At 43.8% G+C, this 12,618-nt stretch overlaps 1 protein-coding gene across 2 annotated transcripts in view; it reads right to left on the bottom strand.

Annotated features, from left to right (window-relative positions):
* Positions 1-12,475, bottom strand: part of gabpa (GA binding protein transcription factor subunit alpha) — a 79,416-nt gene extending 66,941 nt beyond the window's left edge. For both annotated transcript variants that reach the window (XM_063050286.1, XM_063050285.1), the window contains exons 1-2: positions 12,373-12,475; positions 3,006-3,072 (exon numbers count right to left, since the gene is read on the bottom strand). The gene's annotated coding sequence lies outside the window, so the exon portion shown is untranslated. The remainder of the gene's footprint in view (positions 1-3,005; positions 3,073-12,372) is intronic.
* Between the last annotated feature and the right edge of the window lie 143 nt (positions 12,476-12,618).

A 12,618-nucleotide genomic window follows, 5' to 3' on the forward strand; every position in this document is an offset into this window, starting at 1 on the left:
GACTGATACAATTTGGCACCTGCAGCATTGCAGGAGTAGCCTGTCAGCGTTGAACTCAATTTCGGACTGCCTTTGGGACTCCAGCTCTGGACTTTTTCCCTCAGGATTTACTCTCAAAGCCTTCCCCATGAGTGGGCATAGCTGCAAGGCAGCGGAGGTTTGACATCAGAGTTTTCCTTCTCCTACATGAGCTGTCAATCACAGCTGAAGAACCCCACCTGCCTGAAGCGACTGGCTTTAAGGCGTCAGTAACCCACCTTTGCCCTTTCTCCTATCAGATATACAGTGGATTCTAGTTGAATGGGACACGTGTAGACTGGTACATCTTGGCCCAATTAAGCGACTGTCCTAATTAGCCGAAATTTCATGGAAGTAATTTAATACAGACAAACTATGTTTAAATGAGTAACAAATTATGTATTTAAATGAAATACCAAACAAAATTAGAACACCACCAAAGTACAAAAAACTGTGCATTGGCTTCTAATTGTTATCGAGGGAGGATTGCATACAGTGTACACTGTCACGTTCTTTTGATTGTAAATGAACAAAATCAGCGCAAACACCTATTTAGCCTCACCAAAATCTTGTACAACTTCAACATAACACCCCAACTGTTTTCCCTGTGTCTTCATCATCCCCTGCAGCAGCATGTTCCAGACGTTAACCACCCTTTGGGCAATTGATGCCAATAACAAGTGCCCCCAGTAATTGTTCGACGAACAGCAAAAAGATTCTTTAAATTCATCATTTCAATCATTGCATCATGGAATCCATCCTGGGTACTAGCCTCCCCGGCATCAAGGACACCTTCAGAATGCAAAGCCTCAAAAAGAAGGCATCTATCATCCAGGACATGCCCTCTTCTCAGTGCTATCATCAAGGAACAGCAGGTGGTGTCCACGAAAGAATGGACTACCACAGGGATCAGTCCTGGCACCTCTACTATTTAATGTCTACACAAACAACCAACCAACCTTTCCTAACACACGCAGGTTTATCTATGCAGACGGCCTATGCATAGCAACACAAGCTAACTCCTTCCAAGAAGTTGAAGTATGACTTACAGCGGTCCTCGAAGCAATGAAAAATGAAAAAGTATTATGAAAAATGGTCTCTGAAACCAAATCCATCAAAAACTCAAGTGTGTGCATTCCACCTGAGGAATCGAGAAGCCGCTCAGAAAGTCAAGATCTTCTGGTGTGGGAAGGAGCTCGAACACCATCTGACTCCAATTTAACTGGCCGTGACACTGGATAAGATGCTCTCATTTGCCACCCACATCCAAAAACTCCGAGGGAAAGTTGGCTCTTGCAATTCTCTCTTGAAAAAATTAGCTGGCACGAAATGGGGAGCTAATACTCACACATTTAGATCAACTGCCCTAGCACTCTGCTATGCACCTGCAGAATACTGTGCACCTGTGTGGGGCAGATCAGCCCATGTGAAGAAAACAAACCCGTTGCTTAACGAAGCCTGCAGAATAATCACGGGCACACTGCACCCCACACCCACTAACATCATTTACAGACTTGCAGGCATTGCTCCCCCAGAGATCCGAAGACACACTATAACAAAAATTGAAAAAGATAAACAGAACTCGGATCCACGGCACCCACTACATCATCATGTGCCAGTTTCTAACCGCCTAAAATCGAGGAAAAGCTTTGCTACAGTGGAGGAACTACTGCACGGAACATCCCCCCAAACATACAGGGTTGACCTCTGACAACAAACAGAAGCCAGAACCCCACCAAACAATACAGTGCAAGACCCCACAGAAATGTTGCCAGATGGGGCACTGCTTGATAGATGGAAGTGGTGCACTCTCAACAGAGCGAGAGCGGGAGTTTGTAGGACGGGAGACAATATGGTGAAGTGGGGTTTAAAGACCAGCGAATCCTGTGAGTGTGGCGAAAGGGTGCAGAACACTGAACACATTCTGCGCAACTGCCCATTCTCACCTGATTTAGCTGACACTGACCTGCTCAACATCAAGCAAACAACACTAGAGTGGCTGGCTGGCTGGTGTGACAAGCTATGATGATGATCATCAAGGAAGAGATATAGGAGCCTGAAGACACACACTCAACATTCCAGGAACAGCTTCTTCCCCTTGGTCAGCAGATTTCTGAATGGATAATACACATACACACACTCCAAAACACTATTCCTTGAACAGCCATTTCTTTTTTGCAAGCAAACTAAACAGTAAATTCTTTGTATTGCAACCAAGACTGACTTCAAGCTGCGTAGGCATGAAACACTATCATGCGCTCACATTATAATTGAGAGGGAAAGAGGAAAACTGAGGGAAGAAGTCAAGAATTGGCATCAACAGTAGATGAGAAGATTGGAACTGGAAATATATATGTAACTGGGGTTTCAAGTTAAAACCTCAGCCCAAAAAAATTTGCACATTATAGGAAATGGCTTTGGTCTCAACTTTGTCAAAGTGAAAAGATTTTTCTTTGTACAACGCCTTTTGTGACCTTTAGAAGATCATTTGGACCTTCCAGGACATTTTTGGAATGTGCTTTAGGTAGGTCAAACAGTAAAATTGTGCTCAGCAAGGCCTCATAGTCACCACCTGCATTCTCTTTTGGTTGCTGAAGGGTTAATGGATGGACAGTGGCTGCAACCACTGACCACTTGTACATGATAACTTCAGCTTCATCTGCGCTTCTCCACCAGAGATTGGGAAGATTCCAGAAACATATAAAAAAAAACACAGCAGAGGAGGTGTATATTGAATTTGGGGAATTCTGGAAAACCGATCAACCAAGTTAAGACTTCAGAACTAATAGTTCATAATCACACAAAAGCACCTCTTAATTGGAGTATCGTGGCACGCTGCAGTATTGAGCATCAAATCAAGTTACATAACTTATGAAAAAAATGCAGTATGTGATTCCCCACAAAATCTTTTGCTTCAGTAACAAGATCACTGCACGTACATGCAAATTTCACAAATAAAAACAGCACAAGATTCGGAACATACTTACAGTGACAAACTGAAACTTTACTCCGTCCAGTTCTGAAAGAGGTTATGAAGTAGGCCTGGTAATGCTCCTAGAAAATAAAACAAAAGTCCACATTCAAATGGACTTGTACAAATGGATTGGAATAAGCCAACTATCAAGATAAACTTTAAATTGCCTCATTCTCCAAAGCAAGTTAAGACACTAAAGTAAATTAATCGCAATCCAGCAACGCACCTGGCTAATGTTTACACTTAAAAGTCCTTCAAATTTAACCTTTACAAATCTTGCGTGTTATTCCAGTCATTTTATGCATGAGAGGCCTTCCCTTTATGAAATCATTGCTGGTACACTGGCCCTTCCTCTAATTTACAGGTACACTGTACGGTGCAGAACATGGTTCCAAAAGAAAAATCAGGAATGCACTGCACCACTCCGCAGATAAACCACTGCAAAGACTTGAAGGGAAATTGTTACCTAGTGATGACCAGAGGTAAAGCCATGTGTCCACTCAAATCTGCGATGATATGCGCTGATATTGAGGCAGAATAATAGTTTAGCATACACTGGATGGACCAAAGGGATTGTTTCTTGGTTGTAGTGCTCTATGACCATATCTGATTGAATTGAATGTGTAATATCAAGTAGGGTGACCTTTCATATGAATGAGAAGATTATTGGCCTCAAAGGAGAATTCCTTCCTTAGATGCTGCCTGACCTGAGAAGACCATAAGACATAGGAGCAGAATTAGACCGTTTGCCCATCGAGCCTGCTCCATTATTTCATCATGGCTGATCCATTTCCCTCTCAGCCCCAATCTCCTACCTTCTCCTGTATCCCTTCATGCTCTGACCAATCAAGAATCTGTCAACCTCTCTCTTAAATGACCTGGCCTCCACAGCCACCCGTGGCAATGAATTCCACAGATTCAGCACTCTCTGGCTAACAAAATTCCTCTTCATCTCTGTTCTAAATGGATGTCCCTCTATTCAGAGGCTGTGTCCTCTGGTTTCAGACTCTGCACCATAGGAAACATCCTCTTAAAATTTGTATCAAGGCTTTTCAACATTTGGTAGGTTTCAGTGAGGTCACCTTTCATTCTTGTGAAATCGAGCGAGTGCAGGGCCAGACCCACCGAACACATCTCGTATGATAAACCTTTCAATTCTGGAATAATTTTCGTGAACCTTCTTTGAACCCTCTCCAGTATCAACACATCTTTTCTTAGATAAGGGGCCCAAACCTGCTCACAATACTCCAAGTGAGGCCTCACCAGTGACTTATAAAGCCTCAGCTTTACATCCTTGATGAGTATTATCAGTGATCTCCATTTAATTTCAAACTTCCAGCAAACATCCCCCTCTTCCCCCCCCCATTTATCACCTACTTGTAGCTCTCTGAAGAAGTGGGGCTATGGAGACACAAGACCAAGCAAGAACAAATATTTAGTAACACACACAGAATGCTGGAGGAACTCAGCAGGCCAGGCAGCATCTTGGTAAATACTACAGTCGACATTTCGGGCCAAAACCCTTTCCAGTATCTGCAGATTTTCTCTTGTTTGTGACAGATACTCCCACTTTCAAATCTCTTACTATCTCTTTTTTCAGTTAGTCCTGACGAAGGGTCTCGGCCCGAAACGTCAACTGTGCTTCTTCCTATGGATGCTGTCTGGCCTGTTGAGTTCCACCAGCATTTTGGGTGTGTTGCTTGAATTTCCAGCATCTGCAGATTTCCTCGTGTAGTGACAAAGGTACTTTTAAAGACTTTCTTTAAGATTAACTTTACTTGTCACATGTATATTGAAACATACAGTGAAATACAATCTAGTGTGGAGAAATCAGCAGTGGTAGAACATTGCATTCACTTTGACATGGACGGCACAAAAATACAATGGCTTTTGGAGCTGCCTGGTGAAGGAAGCCATTGAAATAAAACTAGAGGAAAAGAACTTTAACAAAGTCAAAGGTCTCACTCTATGTAAGAACTGGAATTCGACTGTAAACAAGGTGGGACAGTAGAAACCTGACTGGATGAGGACTAACCAATCAGGAGGGACAGACGACAGGGTTATAAATACCTTACCAGACTAGACATGCCCAGGCCTCATCCCCGATGAAGATGGCAAAGTCTGTCACTGAAATGTTGGTTAAAATTGATACCTGTACCTGGCTGGAAGTCTGAGAAGAGTTTATTCATTTACACAGTGTAACGCTTCTGCATTAATGACCAACACAGGCCACGGATGTGTTGGGGGCAGCCTGCAGTGTCATAAACACAAAATACTCTGCAGATGCTAGGATCAAAACAACACTCACAACACGCTAGAGGAACTCGGCAGGTCGGGCAGCATCTGTGGAAAAGATCGGTCGACGTTTCGGGCCAGAACCCCGCTGAGTCTCTGCAGTGCCGTCACACTTCCAGCACCAATATAGCAAGCTCCCAACTTACCAACCCTAATCGGTATTTATTTGGAATGTGGGAGGAAATCCAGAGTCGCAGAGAGAGCAAACAAACTCCTTACAGACAGCGGCAGGAATTGCTTAAAATGACAATATGAAGATTGGTGATTATTTTTACTGATAGAATTTGAAAATACCAAGAGCACAAAGTACTCATACTTAAAAGGTAAATGTGATCTTGAAGGAAACATAACATGTTAAAGTAGAGAACATAGGTACTAGCAACATTAAACTGAACTCTTAGCATAAATAATAATATTAAATACTTCCTTACACTAACATGTGAATTAACTATTCATTTAGTCCACAATACTGAGCACCATCCAAGCTTACAGAAAAGGAGAAGGCTATTATAAAATGTAGTACTCCTTCTTCAGCCAACAAAGAACTTACCAGAACAGAACGCTGCCTGAAAATTATACATATGGAATTAGTTTACACCAGTGCCCAGAAATACAAAACACAGATCACAGACAAATCCCTGTACCATAATTATATAAACTCACAGCAATAGCACAGTAATATCTTGGCAACAAGCTCGTTAAAAACACTGTGCTGTTGCTCAGTGATGGATTATTTATTTAGAGATAAAGCATGGAACAGGCCCTTCCAGCCCTTCGAGCAATCTCTCCCCCCCCCCACCCAACGAGTTAACCCTAACCTAATCCAGGGACAATTTACAATAACCACTGAACCTACTACTAAGCAGTACATACTTAGTCTGTGGGAGGAGACTGGAGAACCCGGAGGAAACCCGTACAGTCCACAGGGAGGACGTACAGACTCCTTACAGATGACCTCAGAAATGAACTCGGAGACTCTGAGTTGGAACAGCGTCATGCTAACCGCTATGCTACTCTGGCACCTAATTAAGTCTTTCCTGATAGTGTTATGGGACTATGAGACACTGCGCGAGATGTGCACTCCCAGGAGATTGAAAACGCTCACAGTTTCCATTGCTGGGCCACTGATTGAACTACAGTTAACAAGGAGAATTTACCATCCAGTTAAATACTAATTCACTGAACTAAATCAGTTGTTATCATCTTGTGCAGAATGTTCTATTTTTAACAATAACACACAACCACTTGACTGAGATGGAAACATTATTAAACCACTGAAAAGATGACTGATAGTTTCCAGTAAAGCAGCTCCCACTGCATGAACATTACAACACAGAAAACATGTTTGGTTTGGTCAAAACATAGCTCCAATGTTACAGTGGTAAAGTACATTTCTGCTTTCTGTTCCACTGCCACACAGCAGACTTCTCAGCATTTCCCTGGAAAGCCGATGTTGATCATCAACAAGAGAAAATCTGCAGCTGCTGGAAATCCAGAGCAACACACACACAAAATGCTGGAGGAACACAGCAGGCCAGGCAGCATTATGGAAGAGTAAACAGTTGACGTTTGGGCCAAGACTCTTCTTCAGGACTGGAAAGAAAGAGAGGAAATGAAGAAGGTGGGGAAGAAGAAGTACAAGTTGGGGCTGTGGTAGCAGAATTGGTCAGAGTCACAGGGCAGCAGAGATCACTGAACTCCTGTCGAAGAGAACACTTTAAACTTCTTCAAGGTAGGCATCCCTTGAAGAGACCTTGCAGTGTAGGATCACAAACACGAGAAGATCTGCAGATGCTGGAAATCTTTCTTCCTCCCCTCCTTACTTCTCTTTCTTTCAAGTCCTGATGAAGGGTCTCGGCCTGAAACATCGACGGCTTACTCCTTTCCATAGATGCTGCCTGGCCAGCTGAGTTCCTCCAGCATTTTGTGTGTGTTGCACTTTATCTGATACAGCTTCTTGATACAGAGGAAAGCACCTAGGCTCTTTTCTTTAATGGTGATATTGGAGAGGAGAGGGTAACACTTTATACGACGTAAGATCACGTACAGAATAAACATGATAATGTGAAACTCATGGGCATCTAAAACATGCCAGGGTATGCCAACACATTTGATGAAAGGTCCTGGACATAAAACTTTCGAACTGTTTCTCACTGATGCTGCCCAGGTAAGTTTATAGTTATACAGCATGGAAGCAGGCACTTCAGCCCAATTGATCTATGCTGACTGACCATGATGCCCCATCAAAGCTGGTGCTCATATGCCTGCATGCGGCCCATAACCTCCTAAACCAGGGGCTCCCAACCTGGGTTCCACAGATCCTTACTTAATGATATTGATCCATGGCATAAGAAAAAAGTAGGGAACCTCTTGTGGAATCCAAGTACCTGTCAAAGTGCCTTTTATAAGTTGTTACTATCCTGCCTCAACCAATTCCTCTGGCAGCTCGTTCCACATACATATAACCTTTGTGGGGGAAGAAAAGTTGCCTCTCAGTTCCTATTAAACCTCACTGTGATTTGTTCAGTTTTTCGATGTCTTGTTATTTGTTGTGTGGGTTTGTTGTGGATTCCATTGTGCTTGCATGTTTTGTGGCTGCCTGCAACACGATGAATCCCATCAGTACATCCACGCCAGGACCACCACACTCAGAAACAGTCACTCTTCCCGGGCAGTAAAGCTGATTAACATCTCAACCCACTAACCCACCGGCCACACCCCCAACCACCACTATATCATTTCCTGTCAGTCACCTTATGTACAGACACCCCCCCCCGCCTAGCATTACTTTATAGACATACATGTATATAGCTAACAATACATGTACATTCATATTTATTGTGATTTAAAAAAAATTGTGTTCTTTATCTTACTGTGCTTTTTCTGGAGCTCTCCTGGATCTGAAGTAACAATTATTTTGTTCTCCTTTACACGTTAAATGGTATTAAGCAATCTTAAATCTTGCAGTAATCTTTAATATATATTCCACTTGCACTGCTCCCACAAAACAACAGATTTCATGAAATATGTCCAGTAATAATAAAGTGAATTCTGATTTCATGGTGAATAATGCACTTGGGACACATGACCACTGTAAGAAATGCAGCGGCCAAGCCACACACCACTGGTACCACAAAAAGCAAAGGCAGTTATGACCAGAGTTCATCTAAAGCTTAAGTGCAATTTGGAAGGAGGCTAGCCAAACCTCTCCCCTGAAATATGTCACTAAGGACAAGATATTCCAAAAACAATTAGAGAGCTATAGATGCGTGGCTGGAAATTAAATGCAAGGTTACATCACATTCAAAAAGAACAAATAAAATTGATAGATTTGGGGTTGGTTATCGTGTTAAGGCAGTTGCAAGGAGTGATATTGGTTTGGAACCACAGCAAGCAGAATCAGTATAAAAGAGGATAGAAGTACTAATGAGAATAATTACAGGCCAAAGATTTTGAAGTTTAGCTTTATCATATGTAATTGACAGTGAACTATGGCATTTGCATCAATGACCAGTATGAGGATGCGCTGGGGGCAGCCCGCAAGTATTGCCATACTTCCCATGTGCTCAGAACTCACTAACTCAAACCTGTACGTCTTTGGAATGCAGAAGGAAACCAGGGCAGACAAAGGAATGCACAAGGTAAAGGGGAGAACATACAAACTCCTTGCAGACAACAGTGAGCACTGAACTCCAACTGGTGATTGCTGGCACTGCAAAGTGTTGCGTTAACTGCTACGCCACCAAGCTGCCCCTTGGTCCAAACCTACCACAGAAGCTTGTTCGCTCATTATATGCCATGTCGCATGAAATGGGTGATCATAGTCCTTCCATGATCATGACTGCTCTGAGCAAATTTTTCTGCACAAGTGGTTTGCCATTGTCTTCTGGGCAATGTCTTTCCAAGATGGGTGACCCCAGCCAATATCAATGCTCTTCAGAGATTGTCTGCCTGGCATCGGCAGTCGCATAACCATGTCTTGTGATATGCACCAGCTGCTCACATGACCATCTACCACCTGCTCCCATGTCTTCATGTGACCCTGGTCCGGTGGGGGGGGGGGGGGCTGCTAAGTAGGTGCTACACCTTGTCCAAGGGTGACTTGCAGGCTAGTGGAGGGAAGGAGTTCCTTACGCCTCCTTTGGTAGAGACACATCTCTACCCAGCTACCCACCCACACAAGCTACATCACTGAAAAGAGCAATAATAAAAAAGGATGTATATCTACAGTAAAACAACTAGCAGTAATATTAACTGTCAAACAGATTGGGCAAATCAAACTGACCAACGTAGTCTGGAGGATGAGCTCATTTGGTTGTTTTCTGGACCACTACCTCATTGAACCAGCAAGGGAACGAGCAATCCTAGACTCTGTGACATAGCCAATTAGCATTCTCATCATAACGTGCCCGCAAGGTAAAAGCCAACATAAAACCAATCATCTGGGGGAACTGGGGTGAGCTCACCACAATAGGTTTGCCAAAAGGTTCATTAATAGGCAAACATTTGAAGAAGCATTTTGTAATTCCCAAATGTACACAACAAATCAGCAGATGATTCACAGTTGAATGCCACATGGATCAGTGCTTGGCCGTTGATCATTTACAACCCAGTTATTGACCTCTGCCAAAGGGATGGGGTCTTTTGTCTCCTCTGTACAGGCCTCTTCTAATTTCATACTCATCAATTATTCTTCCTGTAGTCCCCTTTATTCTAGTGAACATGATCCCAAACCGGCCAGTCACTGCTCACAACTGTAACTTTCCCACCTTGGCAGTATCCACAGATATAAGCTCCCACCTTCTCCAACCAATCATATGCTCCTTGTCATGCAACCACTAGATGTGTACATTGACTACATTCCAGGTAGGAGAGGCTCCTCCTCCAGAAGAAATCAAGAAAGACAAGACTATTTTGACATGGAGCTTAGGAAACTGAAGATGAGCTCATCGAAAGAAGCCATTTCCCAAGGCTGGGAAAGGGTCAGTAATATCATGAAGGATCCCACTCACCTTGCTCATGGACTGTTCGTCCGACTCCCATCAAGTAGGAGGCTACGTAGCATCTATGCCAGGACAAACAGACTCAACCAGTTAGTTTCCCCAGGCAACACACCTAAAAAGTTGCTGGTGAACACAGCAGGCCAGGCAGCATCTCTAGGAAGAGGTACAGTCGACTTTCCCCAGGCAGTAAGGTTGATCAACACCTCCGCCTGCTAACCCACCCCACCACCACTATTTTATCATTTCCCATCAGTCACCTTACAAACACTTGTGTGCCTAGCGTCACTTTAAGGACATACAATCAATCTATATGTTATCCCATGCATTTATATTGTTTGTGTTTTTTTCATTCTTGTGTTCTTTATCTTATTGTATTTCTTTTGTGTTGTATTGAATCCAGAGTAACAATCATTTCATTCTCTTTTACACTTGGGTTCCCTTGAAATGACATTAAACAATCTTGAATCTTGGAGTGTCTCCATCTGGGGAAGCCTCTGGATCAAAGATCAGCCATTCAAGAATCAAAATCAAGTTTCTACCTGGAGATTGGTGACAGGGTTCTGGATCCCGGGCAAGTTTTAATCAGCTCAGTCTGTGGATTAGACTCTGTAATCCACGTTATGACGTCTTTCTGGTTGCTATTTTGGGCGAATTTGAATCGGGGTGGCCTGCAGATAACGAACACTGAACTGAACAGAATATGCTTGGACTCTTTCGATTTTCTGTTTCATATTCTGTTTTCTCCTTTTTTTTTCTTTCTGTTTACACAATTTTTTTTGGTGAGGGGTTGGTGTTTTTCTTTGATCGGCTTCCATGGTTTTCTTTGAACTGCGGCTCTCTGTGGGGGAAGATGAATCTCAGGGTTGTATGCTGCATACATACTTTGAATACCTCTGAAAATAACTACCCTGGAGAGTTAGATGTTCATAGTTGCTTATATCCAAGTTCAAGATTACATTCATCTCAGCTCCCTTTCTCGCCATTCCCCTTCCCCTCTCAGTCCTGAAAATTGCCCCGTCTTCCCTGCAGCAGGAGCACCTCGCTCAGCTAAATCCAGTACATCCAACCGTCATCAGCTCAGGTAACTTGCACCTACTCCGGCCTGCCTCAACTCGCTGGTACAGGGAATAAACCAACCATATGACAGACACTGGTATGGAGGGGCCACTGCACAGGATCAGAAAAAGCTGCAGGAAGTTGTAATCTCAGCCAGCTCCACCACGGGCACTAGCCTCCCCAGTATCCACGACACCTTCAAAAGGCGATGCCTCAAAAAGGCAACATCCATCGCCAAACACCCCATCACCCAGGACATGCCCTCACCATCAAAGATGAGATACAGGAGCCTGAAGACACACACTGAACGTTTCAGAAACTGCTTCTTCCCCTCTGCCACAAGATTTCTGAATGGACAATGAATCCATGAACACTACCCCATTATTTTTCCCTCTCACAATACTTACTTAAAAATATACATATATTGCAATTTACAGTTTTTATTATTATGGCTTGCTCTGTGCCGCTGCTGCAAAATAACAAATTTCGCGATATTTGCCAGTGATATTGAACCCGATTCTGATTCTGATTCTGATCCCAGGATGCCAACGATGACAAACCCCTATCATCTATCTGTGCACAGGTGGAAAAGTTGACATCCTACCTCAACTCCTGGACACTCTTCTCACCCATCCCGATCCCGATCAGCAGAGAAACAACAACCCAGGCATTCAGGGGTGGGGTGGAGGCGGAGATGAGTGTGTGTGGAGTCAGGCGTTAACATACCCATCTGGAGCAAGGGGTTATGGAACGTCCATTGCCCTCTCCTCAGTCCACGGGGACAGGCACCCCGCCATCACTCAGCTTCTCTCCCCCTCAGTACAGGGAGAGGGGTTTCACTCCCTCCCTTCCTCGTCCCCCTCCCACCCCTCAGTCTCGAAGAATAGAGGGTGGGACGATAGAATTCACCCCTTCCCTCCCCAACTATGACTCCCGGGTCCTGCCTCCACCACTGTGGAAGCGGTACCGCCCCTTCAAAGCCCCTACCTCCTCGCGGGGACAGACCCGGGCCCGGATCCCACTTACCGTCCGCCACCTCTTCACCACGGACTTTCACTTTTTATTTTTGATGCGACAATCCACTCGCCCGCTCGCTGTGGACAACCGGAAACCCACACCTCCATTTCCGGAACAGTGACGTACGTTGCCCCCTTGGCCAACCTTAATCTCCCCTGTCACACTTCTACTTATTTTTAATCATTCTCTGGTGAAAAAAGTCGTAATTCTAATCGTTGCCTAAGAATAAATGTTTTAATTAAATAAAAATAATGC

This window comes from Mobula hypostoma, chromosome 6 (assembly GCF_963921235.1).
Source record: "Mobula hypostoma chromosome 6, sMobHyp1.1, whole genome shotgun sequence".
NCBI classification, from domain to species: domain Eukaryota; kingdom Metazoa; phylum Chordata; class Chondrichthyes; order Myliobatiformes; family Myliobatidae; genus Mobula; species Mobula hypostoma.